Genomic DNA, 20,272 nt, shown 5'->3' on the forward strand with positions numbered 1-20,272 from the left:
AGGCAAAGGAGAAGAAAGATGAGGTAAAGAGAAAAGATGGGGGAAAGGAGATGAGAGATGAAGTAAAGAGAATGAAAGATGACATCCAAAGAAAATCAGACCAGAAGGAGAAGGATGACCAAAAAGCCAGAGTTGAAATCCAGTGTTTAAGAATCAGAATACAACAGGAATTAAGTGACTTCAAAAGGCAGGACACTATAAAAAAAAATTAAAAAGAATGAAAAAATTGAAGAAAATATGAAGCACCTCATTCATAAAACAGAAGATTTAGAAAATCGTGCCAGAAGAAACAACTTAAGAATCATTGACATACCAGAAGACCATGACAAAGCCTGGACATCATACTATAGGAAATTATCCAAGAAAACTGCCCCAATATTCTAGAAGAAGAGGGAAGAGTGGAGATTGAAAGAATACACAGATCACCTCCTGTACTTAATCCCCAACTGACAACACCCAGGAATGTAATAGGCAAATTCAAAAACTATCAGACCAAGGAAAAAATATTACAAGCTGCCAAGAAGACGTCATTCAGATACTATGAAACCACAATGAGGATAACACAGGATCTGGCTACATCTACACTGAAGGACCGAAAGGCATGGAATATGATATTCCAGAAAGCAAGGGAACTAGGTCTACAATTTTCTACCATGGACTATCATATTCCATACCTTTCGATCCTTAAGTGTAGATGTAGCCATTTAATAAAATAGAAGAATTCCAAGCATTTATAAAGAAAAGACCAGACCTGAACAGAAAATTTGATGCCCCAAGCACGGAACCCAAGAGGGAACTCATCAAAAGGTAATTAAGAAAGGGGGGGAAACAAAATGAAACAAACAAATTTTTCTTAAGGGACCCAATAAGTTAAATTGATATGTATCCCTATAAGAAAAGAGGATATTTGTAACCCTTAAAAATTGTTATTAAAACTTAGGTAGCTAGAAGAATTATACTAAGAGGGAACAATAAAAAACTCTATAGGATAAAATGCCAAGACATAAATATGTATACAAATGTATGTATGCATAAATATATAAATGTGTATATATGTATATATATACACACAACTAGAGTTTTGAAAAGAGGTTAATATTAAGAGAAATGGGAAAGAAACAAAATGCTGTAAATATATGTCACAAAGAAGCACATGGCAAAAGGAGGAGAACATGAATACACTGGAAGAGTAAAGAGGTTGGAGATATAAAGTACTCAATTCTTACGTGCATTAAAATTGACTCGAAGAGGGAAGAACAATCCAATCCACTAGGGCACAGAATTGATTTGCGCCCTATAGAGAAGTAGAAGGGAAACAAATGGACTGGTGGAGAGGGAAGCAGTACAAGGGAGGGAGAAGGGTGGTGTTAGTTCAAAAAGACTGCAAAGAAAATAAGAGGGGAATAAGAAGAAGAAGAAAAAGAAGGGTTTAAGGCTTAAGGTAGAAAGGGTAGAAAACTAGGGTGGGAATTAGGGGAACTGAATAAAAACAAAACACTGGTGTAGAAGAAAATAGTGAAAGAAGAAAGGGCAGGACTAGGAGTGGAAATCAAAATGCTGGGAAATACACAGCTGTGTTAATCATAACTCTGAATGTGAATGTAATGAATTCACCCATAAAACGCAAGCAAATAACAGAGTGGATTAGAAACCAAAACTTTACCATATGCTGTCAACAAGAAACACACATGAGGGAGGTAGACACGCATAGGGTAAAAATAAGAGGATGGAGCCAAATCTATTGGGCATCAACTGATAAAAACAAGGCAGGAATCTCAATCATGATATCTGACAAAGCCAAAGTAAAAATAGATCTGGTCAAAAGAGACAGGGAAGGTAATTACATCCTGATAAAAGGAAGTATAAACAATGAGAAAATATCAGAACAACATGAATTCACCAAATGACATAGCATCCAAATTTCTAAGAAGAAACTAGTTGAGCTCAAGGATGAAATAGATGAAAAAACTATACTAAGCTGGAGACCTGAACCTTCCTCTCTCAGAACTAGATAAATTAAACCAAAAAATAAATGAGAAAGAGGTAAGAGAAGTGAATGAAATCTTAGAAAAATACATAGGAACAAAAAAGGAATACATTTCCTTTTCAGCAGCATATGGTACATTCATAAAGAAGTACTAGGGCATAAAAACGTTGCAAACAAGTGCAAAAGAGCAGAAATAATAAATTCAACCTTCTGAGACCACAATGAAATGAAAATAATAATAATTAGTAAGGGTACATGGAGAGTTAAATAAAAAATTAATTGGAAATTAAGCAATAAGATTCTCCAAAATTGGTAAAAAACAAATCATAGAAAGAATTAATAATTTCACTGAAGAAAATGACAATGATGAGACATCCTTGTGCAAACACAGAATAGCATACATGTCAGACCTTTGGGAAGGGAAAGACTTCAAAACCAAGCAAGAATTAGAAAGAGTTACAAAATGCAAAATAAATAATCTGGAATACATCAAATTAAAAAGTTTTTGTACAAACAAAACCAATGTAACCGAAATCAGAAGGGTAGCAACAAATTGGGAAACAATCTTCATAAAAACCTCTGACAAACGTTTAATTACTCAAATTTACAAAGAACTAAATCAACTGTACAAAAAATCAAGCCATTCTCCAATTGATAAATTGGCAAGGGACATGAACAGGCAGTTCTCAGACAAAGAAATCAAAACTATTAATAAGCACATGAAAAAGTGCTCTACATCTCTTCTAATCAGAAAGATGCAAATCAAAACAACTCTGAGGTATCACCTCACACCTAGCAGATTGGCTAACATGACAGCTATGGAAAGTAATGAATGCTGGAGGGGATGTGGCAAAGTGGGGACACTAATTCATTGCTGGTGGAGTTGTGAATTGATCCAGCCATTCTGGAGGGCAATTTGGAACTATGCCCAAAGGGTGCTAAAAGACTGTCTGCCCTTTGATCCAGGTATAGCACTGCTGGGTTTGTACCCCAAAGAGATAATAAGGAAAAAGACATGTACAAGAATATTCATAGCTGCACTCTTTGTGGTGGCCAAAAATTGGAAAACGAGGGGATGGCCATCAATTGAGGAATGACTGAACAAATTGTGGCACATGTTGGTGATGGAATACTATTGTGCTAAAAGGAATAATAAAGTGGAGGAATTCCATGGAGACTGGAACAACCTCCAGGAATTGATGCAGAGTGAAAGGAGCAGAACCAGGAAAACATTGTACACAGAGACTGATACATTGTGGTACAATCGAAGGTGATGGACTTCTCCATTAGTGGCAATGCAATGTCCCTGAACAATCTGCAGGGATCTAAAAAATACTATCCACAAACAAAGGATAAACTGTGGGAGTAAAAACACCAATGAAAGCAACTGTTTGACTACAGGGGTTGAGAGACTCTAAATGAACACTCTAATGCAAATACCAACAACAGGGAAATGGGTTCGAGTGAAGAATACATGTGATAACCAGTGGAATCGTGCGTCGGCTATGGGAGAGGGAAAGGTGGTGGGAGAGGGGGAGGGGAGGAAAAGAAAATTATCTTTGTTTCCAGTGAATAATGTTTGGAGATAACCAAATAAAATAATGTTTAAAATTAAAAAAAAAAAACTCTGGGGAGGGAAGGTTGAAGGGGATGAGAATAAGGAATTGGGTGGTGGGAGAGGGGTGGGGTTAGAGCCTGGATGGTGACCTATGAGTTCATCAGCATTGGTATGTGAAGAGTATGACTAGGAGAAGAGTGTCCAGGACAGAGCCTTGGGGGGATCCTCTATAGTTAGTGGGCTCACCTGGATGCAGACCAGTAAAGAAGACTAAGAAAGAATAGTAAAAAAGGTAAGAGGAGAACCAGAAGAAAAAAGTGTTACAAAAAGTAATACATATTTTTTTAATCTAGTTTAAAAAGAACCCTATATAAAAGAAAGTGCTTTGCAGGCTATAGAAAGGTAAAGAATGAAGATTGAGAAAACATAATGATTTGGCAATGAAGGGGCAACTATGTGGCCCAGTGGGTAGAGCCAGACCTAAAGACAGGAGGTCCTGGGTTCAAATGTGACCTAAGTCACTTCTTAGCTGTGTGAATGTGGTAAGTCACTTACCCCCAATTGCCTAGCCCTTTATTCTGCTTTGGAACCAAAATGTAATATTGATTCTAAGATGGAAGGCAAGAATTTTTTTTAATTGACAAGAGATCATTCATAACTTTGGAGAAGTTTCCACTGAATTATGAGATTGGAAGTCAGACTGCAGTTAAGAAAATAGTGAGGAAAAGTAGTGGAAGCACCAATTGTAGATTGCCTTTTCTAGGAATTTGGCCACAAAAGGGTAGAGAGATACAGGATGAGAGTCTTTGGGGATGGACAAATGGAGCTGTTTTGATGATGAGGGAGAGACAGGTGTATCTGTAGGCAACAAAGAAAGCAATCATTAGATGGGGAAAGATTAAAGATTAATTAGTGAGTAGATCTGCTAAAGAGGACAGGATAGAAATGAATCACTTGTGCATGAAGAAAGGTTTACCCTGGCAAGGAGAATGAGTAATAGACAGGTACAAAACCCCATAGTCAGCCTCCTCAGATGAGAAGAGCAGCCAAATATTCCTTTAACTATGTTTCTTGTCTTCTTCTCATGCTGGGTTCAATGTACCCCCATAGTATAAGTGGGAAAAGGACACTTTCTGTGTCTTCCATCTGCCCCAAAGCAAAGATTTCATCATTCCAATGAAATTGCATTCTCTGGTTACCAATACTTCAGTGCCAAATCTAATGGCTTTTGCTCAGTCCCCATTCTTGACCTCTCTGAAGTAGCAATAGCAAACAAGGAGTATTCCAATACCCCCAACTCAACCAATGAGAATTAGTTAAAGTACAACCAACACTGTAGACACTAGCATGATGGATAACTCTTCTCTTTATATTATTGATTTTTTTAAATTTATTGGGTTTGTTTTGTTTGTATGTTTGGGGTTGTTTTGGGGGGGGGGGGCAGAAATGATGACTGGTTTTCCCCCTACTATCTCACTGCTCCTTATGAGCCTCCTTTACTTGATCTGCATCTAGGACAGCCCACTAATCAAGGGTCTCCCCCAAAGCTCTGTCCTGGGCCCTCTTCTCTTCTCCTTCTATACAATTTCACTTGGTGATCTCATTAATTAATGAATATATTTATCATCTCTATGCTGATGATTCTCAGATTTTTTTTTCAGTTTTAACCTCTCTGGTAACCTCCAATCTCTCATCTTCAACTGCCTATATTCAATATGTCTCATAGACATCTTAAACTCAACAAATCCAAAACTAATTTTATTATCTTTTCCCCTAAATACTTCTCTTTTCTCAACTTCCCTATTACTTTAGAGACACCATTCTGTCACTCATTCAAAATCAAAACAGATGTCATCCTCCACTTCTCACTCTCTTTCACCCTCCTGTAATCAACTGGTTAAGTCCTGTTGATTTTACCTTTGTAACATCTCTCAAATATCTCCCTTCTCTCATCCGACATCCTAGGGACTATGCATTCATCTATGACAGTGATGGCAAACCTATAGTATGTGTGCCAAAAAGGACACGATTGCAGTCTCCACAAGAGTTCATTACTAGAAAGCCAGAAGGAGTTGGCTGAGCTGTTCCCCTCCCCCTCCCCATGTGCCTGAAGGCAGTCCTCACTGCCCCCATCCCACTGCCCATCAGTCAATGGGAGTGCTTCCTACCTCCCCTGTATGGAATAAGAGATGCAAGGGGTAGGGGGTGGGGGTGAGGGGGATGGGGCATGGCACTCAATCTAGGAAGGAGCAGGGGCCAGCACTCCATCTCTAAAAAGTTTGCCATCTATGTATGCTGATCTATGTACATCAAGTCTTTTCCCTCTCCTCTCAGTCATCTTTGACAAACTATAGTGACCCCCACCACCTCCAGGAGTAAATATATTTTACACATTCCTACAAACTCTTCAATCTAGTAACATTGGTCTTCTTGCCCCTATTCCTGGAATGCTCTCCCTTGGTGAATAAATTTCCACCTATTAAATGAGGTCCCACAGGTTTCCTTGTATTTATCAACTAATATAACTTTTTAAGTATCTACTATATGATAGGTGCTGAGGATATGAGAACAACGAATGAAATAATCTCTCCTCACTAGCTTACTAATGAGAGGCAAGGACATATCAAAATATTTATAGCATGAATACAAAGTAAGTACAAATATATACAAAGTAGTTAAATATAAGGTAGTTTGGAAGGGAGGACACTAGGAACTGTTTCAGGCAGAAAATGCTTCCTGAATTATATCTTTCAGGAAGGAAGGAGTCTGAGTAGGAGGAGATAATGAATAGCAAAGGCCCAGAAATGAGAGCTAGTATATACCTTCCTTATTTTTCTGGTACTATCCTTTAGAAACATGAACTCTGAGGCAAGTTTGGTTATGTAAACAATTCAGATATACTGTAAAATACTCAAATATTAAAGCTGTCATCACTTGCTAAGTACTAAAATATGCTCTGTCTAAAGGAGGGTATGAGTATGGGAAAGAGGATCTGGCTCAGGAAAGCAGGGTTTGAACAGTCTGCAAACAACAAAAGCCTAACTAAAAAAAGCAGCAAATACATTCATTCCTGTATTTCAATGACCATATAGGTGAGAGAGATCTAAGGCAAGCAAGAGCTGGGACTTCAGTAGCCATCTAATCTAATCCATTCACCAAAGGAATTACCAATATAACATATATCAGATGGCTATCCAGCTTCTGCTTTAGACCTCCAAAGAGGGAGAAACCTTTACCTCTCTAGGCAGTCCATTGCACTTTTGGACTTCCAATCATTATGAAGTTTTTCTGACAAGTTAAAATTTGCCCTTTTCAACTTCTACTAGTTTCTGGCTCTGCCTTCTAGAGCTAAATTTAACAAGTCTAGTGCCTCTTTCAAATGACAGCCCTTCAAATGCTTGAAGACAGCTATCAATCACAATTCCCCTGACTTTTCTTCTACAGGCTAATAAAGTCTAGTTTCTTTAACTAATTCTCATATGAAATGGCCCCAGGGCCCATTGCCACTGAAGGAAACTGCCCTCCTTTGGACAGTCTCCAGCTTGTCCTTTTTTAAACCATGGTCGCTAAAATCCCATTCCAGTGTTTTATCATGATATAAAAGTTGCACTATATTCTTAAAGGTTATGCTAAATTGGATTTTTACCAAACTGGGGAGCTTTGACTATTGGAGTCAAAGTAGACTACAATCTTTCATGTGAAGCCCAGGCCAGCTAAAATCAGGGAAAGTTAACCACAAGACGATTAATTATTTTGACCAAAGCAATTTGTAGAAGGTAAGGAATACAATGGAAAGAGCACTCGCTCTGAAATCAAAGCCCTGAGTTCATATACTATTTCTAAGGCTTATTTCCTGTGTGACCTTGGCCATGTTACTTACTATGCCAGGTTCTTCAACTGTAAAATGGGCCTAGATAATTTTGAGATTTCTTCCAGCTCTAATGTTACTGTCTAGTAAGGCATGAAATTGCAATCTGTACAAACAAAGGAGAAACCACACTGATAAAATAAAAAATCTTTTAAGTATACTTAGAATTATTTTGTAATCCAGTTTCTTTATTTTCTCCTACTTCCAAATTATACTTTAATCTTTATCCTGTTATATATTATTCCTAAATGCAATTAAGTCCCCTGGGGGAAAGTAAAGATTGTCACCTAAAGGAAGAAAATGTATCACATTTGTTTTACTATGACTTTGATAAATAACACAAAAAGTGATGGTAACAAATTTTATAACACCCCTGACCTCTATTGCAATCACATGGCCCTAATATTGACTTATTTCACTACTGTTGTTAATTCAGATCTTCCCTCCCCCTCCCCCACTACATAGATCACTGGCTGTAATACAACTTACCATATATTATTAATAAAACTTTTAACCACTTGATCATGGTTCTGTGCTTATTTTAATATTTAAGTTCAGATACAGATTAAGATAGAAAATAACAAAACCTCTGCTCCAGGGCTTAAGTTTTCAGGTTTGGGTGCATTTTCTTTGTTTATATTTCCTTTTAATTATAAGATATGCTCCCTTTTGCAGAAAGAGGCAGGGGAAGGGAGATGAGAGGATCCAGGTAAAAGGATGCGGTGATAGTAGAAACACACAAACTGGGCCTATAAATCAGATCTGAGGCAACAAAGTCTCAGCTAGCACATCTCTGAGCCGTCCTTTTGGTGTCAGTAAATAGAGTTGAAAAAGGTTAAAGCCATAAATTTATTTTAAGAAAGGGATTTTCGAATGACTTCTTGGCATGGATTTGTCTGAAATGCTAACATTGTTTTCAAGCAAATGGGGCACAAGGTAAAGAGAGGATTTAGTGTGGAACTTTCACAGCCAATATAAACCCAGGGTGTGTCCAAACTGAAATTATTGTGAAGAATTTTTTGAGCCTTTTGGCCTCTCATCCTAGAAAGTCCCTTAATACTCTGTCTTCCTTAAGGTTCAGAGTGGGAATGAATGGAAAGTCACCTATTTTTTAACAATAATACCTAATGAGAAGTGTTCACACAACATTAAAGAAATCCTATAAAGAAGATCAGTATATCTCCATTTTTCAAATGAGATGGTAATAGCTCAGAGAGGAGAAAGGTCTTGGCTGGTGATCTTCTGATGTCAATCTGGGCTCTTTCTACTCTACTACCTCAAGTAATCAACACTCCCAAGACTGGAAGTCAAGAGACCTGGATTTTAGCCCTGAATATGCCACAATTTGCTGTGTGGATAAGTATAATTCCATGGGAAAAGGGATAGATCTGGAATCAGAGGACAATGATTTAAACCCAGATCTGTTATCTTACTACCTTTGGGCAAAGTCTTTCCCTTCATGAACTCACTCATAAAAAAACAAAATAAGATATGGATTAGAAACCAGAATCCAACAATATTCTTTACAAGAGACTTACTAGAAACAGAGATAAACAGCATTAAAAATAAGGAGCTGGAAGAAGAACTATCATGTAAAAATGATTATGAACTCAGTCAAAACAAAAGCAAAAACAAAGCTATTTAAAAGAGAAAATCAGGGAAACCACACATTTTGAAAAGATACCATAGGCAATGAAGTAATATCAATAATAAACATATAAACACCAAATGACAGAGCATTCAAATCCTTAAAGGCACAAACAAAACCAATGTAGCCAAACTTAGAAGAAAATCAGGAAACTGAGGAGAAAACCTAAAGCAAGTTTCTTTAATAAAAACCACATTTTTCAAAACTGAGTCAAGTTTATAAAAATAAGAGTGATTCCTCATTTGGCAAATGGTTAAAGCATTTCAAGCAGTTTCAGAAGAGGAAATCAAATCAAAGCTATTAATACTAATTGAATTAATACCGATTAAAAATGCTTTAAATCACTATTGATTTGAGATAATTCAAAATTAAAACCACTCTGAGGTTCTACCACACTTCTGTCACATTGGCTAACATAGGAAAAAAAGCACTACTAGAGAGAATATGGAAAAATAATGCACTGCTGACAGAGCTATAAACTGATCTAACTATTCTAGAGAATAAGGAACTAGGCCCAAAGGGCTATCACACTGTGTGCCATATCCTTTGATATAGCAAAACACTACTAGGTCCAAAATTCCAAAAAGATCAAAAGGATCTATGTGTACAAAGAATATAGCAGCTCTTTTGATGATGGCAAATAATTGGAAATTGAGGAGATACCCAATGAATTGGAGAATGGCTGAACAAGCTGTAGTATATGATTGTCATAGAATACTATTGTGCTATAGGAAATAATGAGTAGGATACTTTCAGAAAAACCTGAAAGATTTATATGAACTAGTACAGACTGAACTGAGCAGAACCAGGAGAACATCATATATAGTAACAGCAATATTGATTATAATGATATTCAGCTGTGAAAGATATAACTACTCTGATCAAAACAATGATACAAAGTCAATTCCAAAGGACTCATGCTGAAAAATGCTATCCACCTCCTGAGAGATAACTGATAATCTAACTACAAATTGTATAATTTTTTCTACTTTATTTTTCTTGCTATTCTTTTCTTTTGTAACATTGTTGATATGGAGATTTGTTTTGCGTGATTTCTTAGGCATAATTAATATATTGCTTAATTTCTCAAAGGGTGAAGAAGAGGCTGGAAGAGGTTGGAGGAAAAAAAGAATTTGGAAAACAAAAAAAATTATTTTAATGAATATTAAAAATAATAAATTGAAAACAAAAAAATAATTTCCTTTCCCTGAACCTGTTTCCTCATATATAGTCAGAGGGTTGGAACAAAGGATCTCTGTGACACCTCCCAGTTCTAAATCCATTAGCATTCCTTCATAATTTTTTTATTATAGAGCTTAACCACTGGTTTAATGTACATCATTACATATATATATATATATATATATATATACATATACACATATATATGCATATGACCATCAAATTTAAGTCTCTATGATCTTTTCAGTCTCTTCCAATTTGGCATTTTTTGCTTTGCCTTTAATATTTCTATTTCCAAGATCATCTCAACCTATTAACGTGTTAAAAGAATCTGTTATCTAATTACCTACCAAACCTTACTTACTTTTATTTTTTCTACTACTTTCAATAGCACTAAAAAACTTAATTACCATCACATCCTCTCTTTATCCAATCATGTCCATTTCATTTCCAAATATCTTCTATTTTTTACCAAGAACACTCCCCTCAATTCTGAAACCACAGTTCAGGAAAATACAATAGGTTTCTTGATGCCTCACACCTTTCCCCTGAAGCCAATCTGCCTTTATAATTAAATTTCTGGTAATAGACATTAAGGACCTTAACCAATTTTTACTCTGGGATTCTATCAATTACCATTACCTACTATCTTATGCTTTACTTAAGAAAAAAGTTTATCATCTCAGATCGCAACTGACATGCTATCACCTTCAAACCAGTACTTACTATACAAACAATCCCTCCAAAAATTTTCTGTGCAACTTCCCAGGGAACAAGACTAAGATTATTAATAACTCACTTTTACATCAATGAGTACAGAACAATGAGCAATTAAGTGTTTAGTAAATAGATTTCTATTATGCTGATGAAACTGGATATTTAGATGGCTGTGTTCTTGGACATTATTCATGTTTATATATATACATATACATATACATAAATAAGTTCTATTTATTTAAAATTAAGTTGATAAATTTTTCAAGTGCAGTGACAGTTTCCTGCTACTTTTGTTAACATCTCACACCTAGCAATGAAGAACTTGCATTTATTTCATTGTATTTCTTCTTTATATCATTTATTATAAATTCAACTCATATACATTTTTAGGTAGTGTCTGTAAGGAGGATGCTATTTCCAGTTGTTAAGCAAATGGGATAAGATAAGGAGTAAGTATGCATAAAATTCCCATTATCAAATCTAGAATGTAAAGTTTGACTGAATCCTGAATAAAGATAGAGTCAGAAGTTGCTTTAAACTCAATAACAGGATGCTGACATTTTATCTTGAAGTCTGTTTCCAGAGTCACTGATAATAAGATCAAAAAGTCTCTTCCTAGCCTTCCTCTGAAAGTAGTAGGTGCAGGATAAACATGGACTTTGTATTAGAATTGAGAAACTATTAGCTAACCTGCTCTGAACATCTGGTTTTGTAGATTAAATTATCTGTATTAACTGTCAAAATCCTCAAATAATGTTTGTTAACTGTCAAAATCCTATAAAAACAACTGTGAACATCCAAAAGATGTCTTTTCATCACAGACTGGATGTGATGAGATCACCGATTATATACATTCACAAATAAAGTCAGTTCCAGCTCAAATTTTGGCCCAAATTTTTTGTATTATTTTTTACAGCAGAATCTTCTCTACACATGGTAAAAATTTAATAAATATTAATAATAATGACTCCATATAGAAACAAATGTAACCAACAGATTAAAGGGAAAATCATCTCATCAAATTTGTAGCTCTCCTTCTAAATTCTTGTTTGTAAGTTTGACTGTAATCAGTGAAACAAAGATAACATGAATTTGTAGTCTTTAATGTAATACAACAGACTGAAATAAAACCACCAGTCAATATTTTTAAGAACTAAAGTGGTAAAACTAGAGAATACATAGTCTCTAGCATCCTTGGAGAATTATTAGGAAAGAATTCACTGAAAATAAGTTTATTATGAACAGTAGTCTGCTAAAATGGACACTTTCTAAGAGATGATAAGTTTCCAGTCAACCTGACCTATTAGCTGTTCCCTTAACATATATATTTTTATACCCTAGCCCTCATACCTCTCACTTTTATTTCTTAATATACTTTGCATCCTTCAAAACTAAAATCAAAAACCCTTTATTGCAGTGAAGCCTCTAGCAATCCACTAAATTTTAACATTCTTTCTCCTCACAGTATCTTGTATTTACATATTTAAAAATATGCTATATTCCACACAAATTGAATGCAAATCAACTGCAATCAGGAACTGTTCTCTTATTTTCTTTGTATACCTAGCATCCAGAACAATAACTTATCCATGATAAGCATTTGAAAAATGTTTGCTGATTTGAACTAAATTAAGTACATAAAACCAAAAGATGCTGATCATAAATAAAACATATAAAGATATAAAGGAACTTAATTTAGCTGATGAGGCAGGTATGGAAGAAAGAAAAATTGAAGTCAAATAACTAGATCCTAGTCATCCCTCTGCCACTAATGGGATGGTAAAAATACTGGCACATGTTTGCATAACATGCCAAAATTATGGATATTCATTTGATGCACACAGTAAACATGTGTACTTGGAAGTACATAGAACATGTGTTATTATATCAACTTGGAAGATGTCACATTGCTTTAATATTCACTGATTTCTTTTCAAAGCTAAAATTTTTAAATTCCTAAGTGAGAAAAATATGAATTACCAAAAATAGTGTAAAATAATATCTAGTAAGTATTTATGTAGCATTTTAACATTTACAATATGCTTTACAAACATCTAATTTTAGCTTCACAAGAATCCTGGGAGAAAAGATACTATTATCCTCATTTTACATATAAGAAAACTTGCGTCAAACAGCTAGTAAGTGTCTGAGGCTGAATTTGAAACCAGGTCTTCCTAACTCTGGGATTAGTAGTCTTTTCCACTGACCTACTGCATTTATATGGCAGGGCTGATGTTAATAAGAAATACTTTTAAGAAGAGTAATTACATCCTAAAGGGCACTTTTTATAGGAAGCAAGAATGGTGAATGAAATTATTAAATAATTAATAGCAATCTAACCTATATTACATTTCAAACTACACTTAAAATATCAATCATAAGACCTGTTAAAATTCTCCAATGAAGAGAAATAAATGTTAAAATGGCAAATTGACAGAACAGCATTTAAATAAAATTGGATGATTAAGAGTCAGATGACCTAATTAAACTGAAAGTTGGAGATTAATGAAATTTAAGAGATATTAAAATTATATTCAAGAGCTCTATAATAAAAATTATTACTTCAGACTTCTAGGAAAAATCAAAGTATGATTCATTTTAATTTTTTAAATAAGTAGAGGTGATAGTGGCAGAGAATAGAAAGGACATTATATATTAATTAACCTCAATCCTAATAAAATTCTAAAATAAATTACACAAGAAATGAGTGTATATAACAAAGACTTAAATAGTAAATAGCATTCTATTTCTTCTATTAATCTGCACAGTTTATATTTCTGTAAATATTCATCAAATTCACTTCAATTATCAAATTGTTTGGCATATAATTGGGTAAAATAATTCCTATACTTTCTTTAATTTCCTCTTTACTGGTGGTAAATTCATCTTTTCCATTTTTGAAACTGGTAATCTGATTTTCTTCATCCTTTTTCTAAATCAAATTAATCAGTGATTTATCTGTTTTATTGTTATTTTTCCATAAAACTCAGCAGTTTTCTTAAGTTTCAATTTTATTAATCTCACCTTTGATTTTCAAGATTTCCAATTTGGTGATGGAGATTTTTACTTTGTTTTTTCTAACTTTTTAGTTGCATGACCAATTCATTGAACTGTTCTTTCTCTAGTTTATTGATGTAAATATTTAGAGATATAAATTTTCACCTAAATACTTCTTTGGATGTATCCCCTAAATTTTGGTATGTTTATCTCATTGTTGTCATTCTCTTTAATTAAATTACTGATTGTTCTTTATTAATTTAATTAAATTGCTGATTTGTTCTTTGACACAATTCTTTAGAATTAGATAAATTTTAATCTGTCTTTCCATGGCCCTTTATTCATCTACTCCTTCTCAATTCAACGAATATATATGCATATTTCTTGGCATCTGAGTTTTCCTTTCAAAACATATACTAAAATAGTAGCATAGAATACTACTTTATACAACATAATAACAACAAAAAAAAAACCTAGAAAGACTTCTATAAAGTAATGCAAAATAGAGTGATCAGAACCAGGAGAAAATTGTACCCAGTAACAAAAGTAATTTACAATGATCAACAAAAAGTGACTTAAGCAATATAAGGATCTGAAACAACTCCAAGGGACTTTTGATGAAAAAGTCCACAGAAAGAATGGAAGGAGTCTGAATGCAGATTAAAGCATAATAGTCTTTTATTTCCTTTATGATTTTTTTCTCTAGTATAAGCAATATGTGTCTTCTTTCACATTATAACAAATATGGAAATATATATTGCATGACAGCACACGTACAACCTACATATCATCAACTTGCCATCTCAGGGAAAAGGAAGGAGGAGGGAAGGAAAGAACAAAAATGTCAAAATATCAGAAAATTATTATTAAAATTGTATACAAATGTAATTTGTTAAAAATATTTTAAAAGAATATTTCAAAAAAGAAGGTTTGGTTGTCCTCAATTCCATTAAACATTTTTCCCCCAACTATGAAATTACACTTAGTTTTACCACTTAAATTATACTGGGTTGTCAACTCTATTGCTTAACTTTTTGGATTATCATACTGCAAGTTCTCCTCATTTACAATGAATGCGAAGTATTTATCCTCATTGTGGTTCCTTTCTTAGAACCTGAACTTCATTTTCATTGCTCAGAATATTTCTTCTTTGACCCAGAAATTTTGAATTTTAGCTAAGACATTCCAGAAAGTTTTTGTACTGGAATTTCTTTCTGGAGAAAAATCAGTGGATTCTTTCTATTTTCCATTGATATCTAGTTATAAGTAATCTGGGTAGCTTTCATTTATAATTAATTTCTTGAAATATGGTATCTGACAATTCTTTTCAATTCAATTCAATTCAATTACCTCATCTTGAATCGTTTTCCAGGGCAGTTGTTTTTCATACGACTCTTAGATTTTCCTTTTTGTTGTTGTTTTCACTCTTTTGATTTTGTATTAATATTTCTTGCTGTCTCACTGAGTCAGTTTCTATTTGATTCATTCTAATTTTCTCAGCAACCAGTTCTTAAATGTAAGGATAATATTAGAAAATAAGTATTGTTTTATTATTTTAGTGATAAGAAGTAGAGTGGCTGCTTGAGAAAAGACTGGAGTTTGAAACAGAGCTGAGAGAGCATGTTAATTTCAACTGCTGACAGTTATAACCATTTTTCTATGTCAATTACTCTCTCTGGCAGCTGGGAGTTGGTCTCTGGCAGTTGGCAAAGACATACACACTCTGAGACTCTCTCAGAGCTGCCTCTCTCTCTGGCTGAGGGAAATATCTGAAGGAGCTCAGTGTTTTCCTTTCCCAACTTGGGAAACATTATTGAATATCTATTGTGGTTTTTATAGATTGTTTAACTCTGAGAAGATGAAAGAAAAACCTGGTCTTTGGTTTGGACTCTGAGTCTGTTAAGAATTAACAGACTGTCCTAACTTGATTCTTGACTCAATCAGCTAACCTTTGCTATTTTATAATTTGAAGACAAAGTTAAGATTTATAAGGATAATAGCAGTAGTTTTTATTTAGACAGTATAAATTTGCGTTAGATTAGGGAGGATTAGTGTAGCCTGTGAAAAACAGGAGAAGAGGTTCCTTTGGGAGTTTATTTGTGTGGATTCAGAATCCCTTAGAATTAAAAATCCTTTATTTCTCCTTATATATTTCAATAAACATCTTATGTTTATAATAAGAGTCTCTTTAGCATCCTTGCACCTGGCCCTGAAGGGAAGTTCATATTTGAGCTTCACTTCATCACTGAGGATACTTTCAATTACATCTTATCAAAAGTATCCAAACAGTTTGAACCTGATGGGCGAGTTAAACAGTTTTGAAACAGTTTTGGAAGATTTTCCATCTAAATATTTTATTTTATAACTCACCAATTTTATTTTTACATAAGTCAACATTTTCCACTATCTTTACAAAGGTCCATTTTCATGCTATTTTTTTCTTCCTAGCTTTTCCACTTTGTATTTCTTTCAGGTATTCCTAAAGCCCTTATATTTGGTCCATTTTTTTTTCTTCCAAGTTTTTAATTAGAGAAACTTGTGAGGTTGCTATGCTCTTCAGAGTTGAGAACATTTCAAATTATGATTACCTCCTCATGATATTCAGTTTTCCTTGGTTTTCTCATTTCATTCACTTTTAGTATCTATATCAGAAGGCCTGTGGTTGGGTCAATTTCTACAATTTAATGTCCTGAGGAAGGCTGACTGGTCCTTTATATGGTGACTCAGACTAGATTCTTTTTTCAAGAGACCCTATGGCTGTTCTAGTATTGGGATCTTCCTGGAAGATACGTCTTCTGACAGAGCTCCCATACCATGCCTGCTGTGGATGCTGTATAAGGTCCTTCACTATTGCTTCTGGGCACATGGGCTAATCCTTTGCTGGACTCTCATTAGGGACTTCGAAGACTACTTAGGCTAGATTTTGTCTAGGGCCTTTCTCCTGCAGCTGTACTTAGGTCTATCGGACTCCACTTCTATAGCAACAGGCTTCTGGAATTATTCAGGCTTTCAGTTTTGGCCACTGCCAGGCTCAGATGGCTAGGGCCAAGCAGACCCACTCAAAGTCTCCAAGATTGTCCTATATTTCACTCTGCATCTAGCCCAGCTTATCTCCAAAGGATTCTTTCTAAGGATCCCTGGTTGAAAGTCCTCTGCCTCATTAAATATTAATTTTTTTCTCTATAGAATTATATTTCATTTTGTTAGGTAGATTATTCTTTGTTGTAATCCTAGATCTTTTACCTTTAGGAATATCACTATCTAAATCCTTTACTCCTTTATACTATACCTGATAAATCTTGTTTAATCCTGACTGTAGCTTCACTGTATTCAAATTATTTCTTTCTGCTGGTAGCATATCCTCCTTGACCTGGGAGCTCTAAATTTTGGCAAAAATATAATTGAGAGGGGGAAGCTGGGTGGCTCAGTAGATTGAGAGCCAGGCCTAGAGATGGGAGGTCCTGGGTTCAAATATGGCCTCAGACACTTCCCAGCTGTGTGACCCTAGCCAATCACTTAACCCCTATAGCCTATCCCTTACCACTCTTCAGCCTTGGAACCAATACATAGTATTGATTCTAAGACAGAAGGTAAGGGAGTAAAAAATAAAAATTTAAAAAAAATATATTATTGGGAGCTTTCATTTTGTGATTTCTTTGAGGAACTGACCAATAGCTTCATTATTTTCCCTCTTATTCGAATATAACTGGAAAATTATTTTCTTCAGTATTTTGGTGCCTATTTTACCAAGTTGTTCCAAATCACTCTTAATTAGAAAAATGCAAATTTAAAAAACTCTGAGATGCCACCTCATACCTACCAGTTTAACTAATATGACTAAAAAGGAAAATGATAAACGTTGGAGGAGATGTGGGAAAATTGGGACACTAATGAACTGTTGGTGGAACTATGAACTGATACTGCCATTTTGGAGAGTAATTTGGAACTATGGTAAAAGGGCCATAAAACCATGAATATCCTTTGATCCAGGAATACCACACTACTGGGTTTGTATCCCAAGGAGGTCAAAGATAAAGGAAAGAGGGAGCAGCTGGGTGGGTCAGTGGATTGAGAGTCAGGCCTAGAGATGGGAGGTCCTAGGTTCAAATCTGGTCTCAGACATTTCCTAGCTGTGTGACCCTGGGCAAGTCACTTAAACCTCCACTGCCTAGCCCTTACCCCTCTTCTGTCTTGGAACCAATACTAAGCATTGATTCTAAGATGGAAGGAAAGGGTTTAAAAAAAAAGATAAGGGAAAAGAACTTACCTGTACCAAAATATTTTTAGCAGCAATTTTTGTAGGGGCAAAGAATTAAAAACTGAGAGGTTATATATCACTTGGGAAATGGCTGAACAAGTTGTGGTATATGGTTGTTGTAATGGAATACTATTGTGCCATAAGAATAATGAACAAGATAAGTTCAGAAAAACCTGGAAAGATTGATGAACTGATGAGAAGAGAAGTGTGCAGAACAATAACAATGTATACAGTAATAGGAATATTATACAATGATCAACTGCAAAAGACTAAACCATTATCAGCAAAGCAAGTTTCCAAGATAATCCCAAGGAACTCATGAAAAAAAAATGCTATCCACAGTCAAAGAAGGAACTGTTGGAGTCTTATCAGTGTATGCCCTCTTCTACTTTATTTCCTTTATGAGTTTTTTGATAGCATGAAAGCACTGCTATAATCTATATCAGACTATTTACCATCTTTGGGAAGATGCATAAGAGAGGGAGGGAAAAAATATGAATGTCAGAAATGTCAGAAAATGTCAGAAAATTTATTTAAAAATTTCTACATTTAACTGAAAAATTATTTTTTAAAAGAAGGGCTTCTAGAATATTAAGCAGACCCACTGTGATAAATTTTCAGCAGAACAAGGACAAAAGTTACATAGCATAGACAAAAAATTGATGGGTTTCTATTTGCATCTCTGAAGGGGAACTCCAAATAGATGACAACTCTTTTTGGGGTATTTGAGGATATAGGGAAAAGACATGGAATCCTAGACAGAAGTCAAAAATTGGATTTTATTTTTTGACCTAATTCCACCATTTGACCTTGGTCAAGAACTCTGACCTATCTGAGTCTGATTTCTTATGTGTTAAATGACCTGCACTGCCTAATATTTACAAGATTAATAATAATAATAGCTGATATTGATGCAGCCCCTTTTAAGGTTTGCTTACTGTTTAACATATTATTTCATTTAAGCTTCCCATGGTCCCAGAAATAAGTTATACAGGTATTACCATTCTTTTTCTGTAGATGAGAGAGTTTAGTCAGAATTTAAATTACTTGTCACATAGGTAATGTGGGAGGTGGACTTTGAACCAAAGTTTCTCTTGACTCTAAGTTCAGGGCCTCTGCTGCCACTACTAAAGGGTAAAAATACACTGTGCTATTGTTCCTTTTAAGGGTAACTGAGAGTCACACAGTAAGAATGAGCATAATAAGGAACTTTAAAGAACATGAACAAAAAAGTAATAAGAAATGCATGAGTGAAAAAGATGTATTAGCGGTTGTCTCATTTCTAAGCAATAAAAATTTATTTTCCCTAAAAGGAAACAAAGCTGTCCTTCCAACTTGATTAGCCCCTGCATTCACTGAAACAGCTTTCTGGTCACTTAAGGGGATAAAGTCTTACCAAATAGAATCAGGGATCCCCTAATTTGATAGATTTCTGTAAAAAATAAGAATCATCATACTCTTTGCCCAACTGACCAGATGTACTTCCATATGGCAGGAGATGGGGGGAGAAGAGGGGCAAGTCAAGAGAAACTAAACTGTATCCTTGCTTCACATCCTTACTACATTAAAGCAAAGTAAATCCTTTTCTTAATTATTTAATGATTTACAAGTGCCTAATTTTGAATCCACACCAAACCTGAACTAACAAGGTACTGGTGGTCTACCCCAAAGGGCTAGTCACAGTGCAAGAACAATGAACAACAGGTGAACATCCTAAGTCCTGGTATTAATAGTATTATTAATACTAGAGGAAAACTTGGGCTGTCCAACTATTATTAGACATGACTCTTGAACTGTAATCAGCTGTCTGGTAGATTAGCACTTTGGGTGGTCCCCCGTGATGAATTTATAATAGGACATGGAGAAAAACTTCACAAAATGGACAAGTAGGGATGAGTAAAAATATGCATCTTTGGAGAGAATATCCAAATCAATGACAGTATTTGAGTAGTATTAATAAAATGCTGGATAATGTGATGGTGGTATTTAAAACTGAAATAAAATTAACAGGATAGAAGTATATGACCTAAATGAAATAAAAATCATTTGGCTGAATG

The 20,272-nt window shown here is 34.7% G+C and overlaps 1 protein-coding gene across 13 annotated transcripts in view; it reads right to left on the reverse strand.

Moving 5' to 3' along the window:
* The window catches only part of FER (FER tyrosine kinase), a 258,919-nt gene that overhangs the window by 221,260 nt on the left and 17,387 nt on the right, over positions 1-20,272 (reverse strand). The gene's annotated exons all lie outside the window — the stretch shown is intronic.

Source organism: Monodelphis domestica, chromosome 3 (genome assembly GCF_027887165.1).
Source record: "Monodelphis domestica isolate mMonDom1 chromosome 3, mMonDom1.pri, whole genome shotgun sequence".
Taxonomy (NCBI): Eukaryota; Metazoa; Chordata; class Mammalia; order Didelphimorphia; family Didelphidae; genus Monodelphis; species Monodelphis domestica.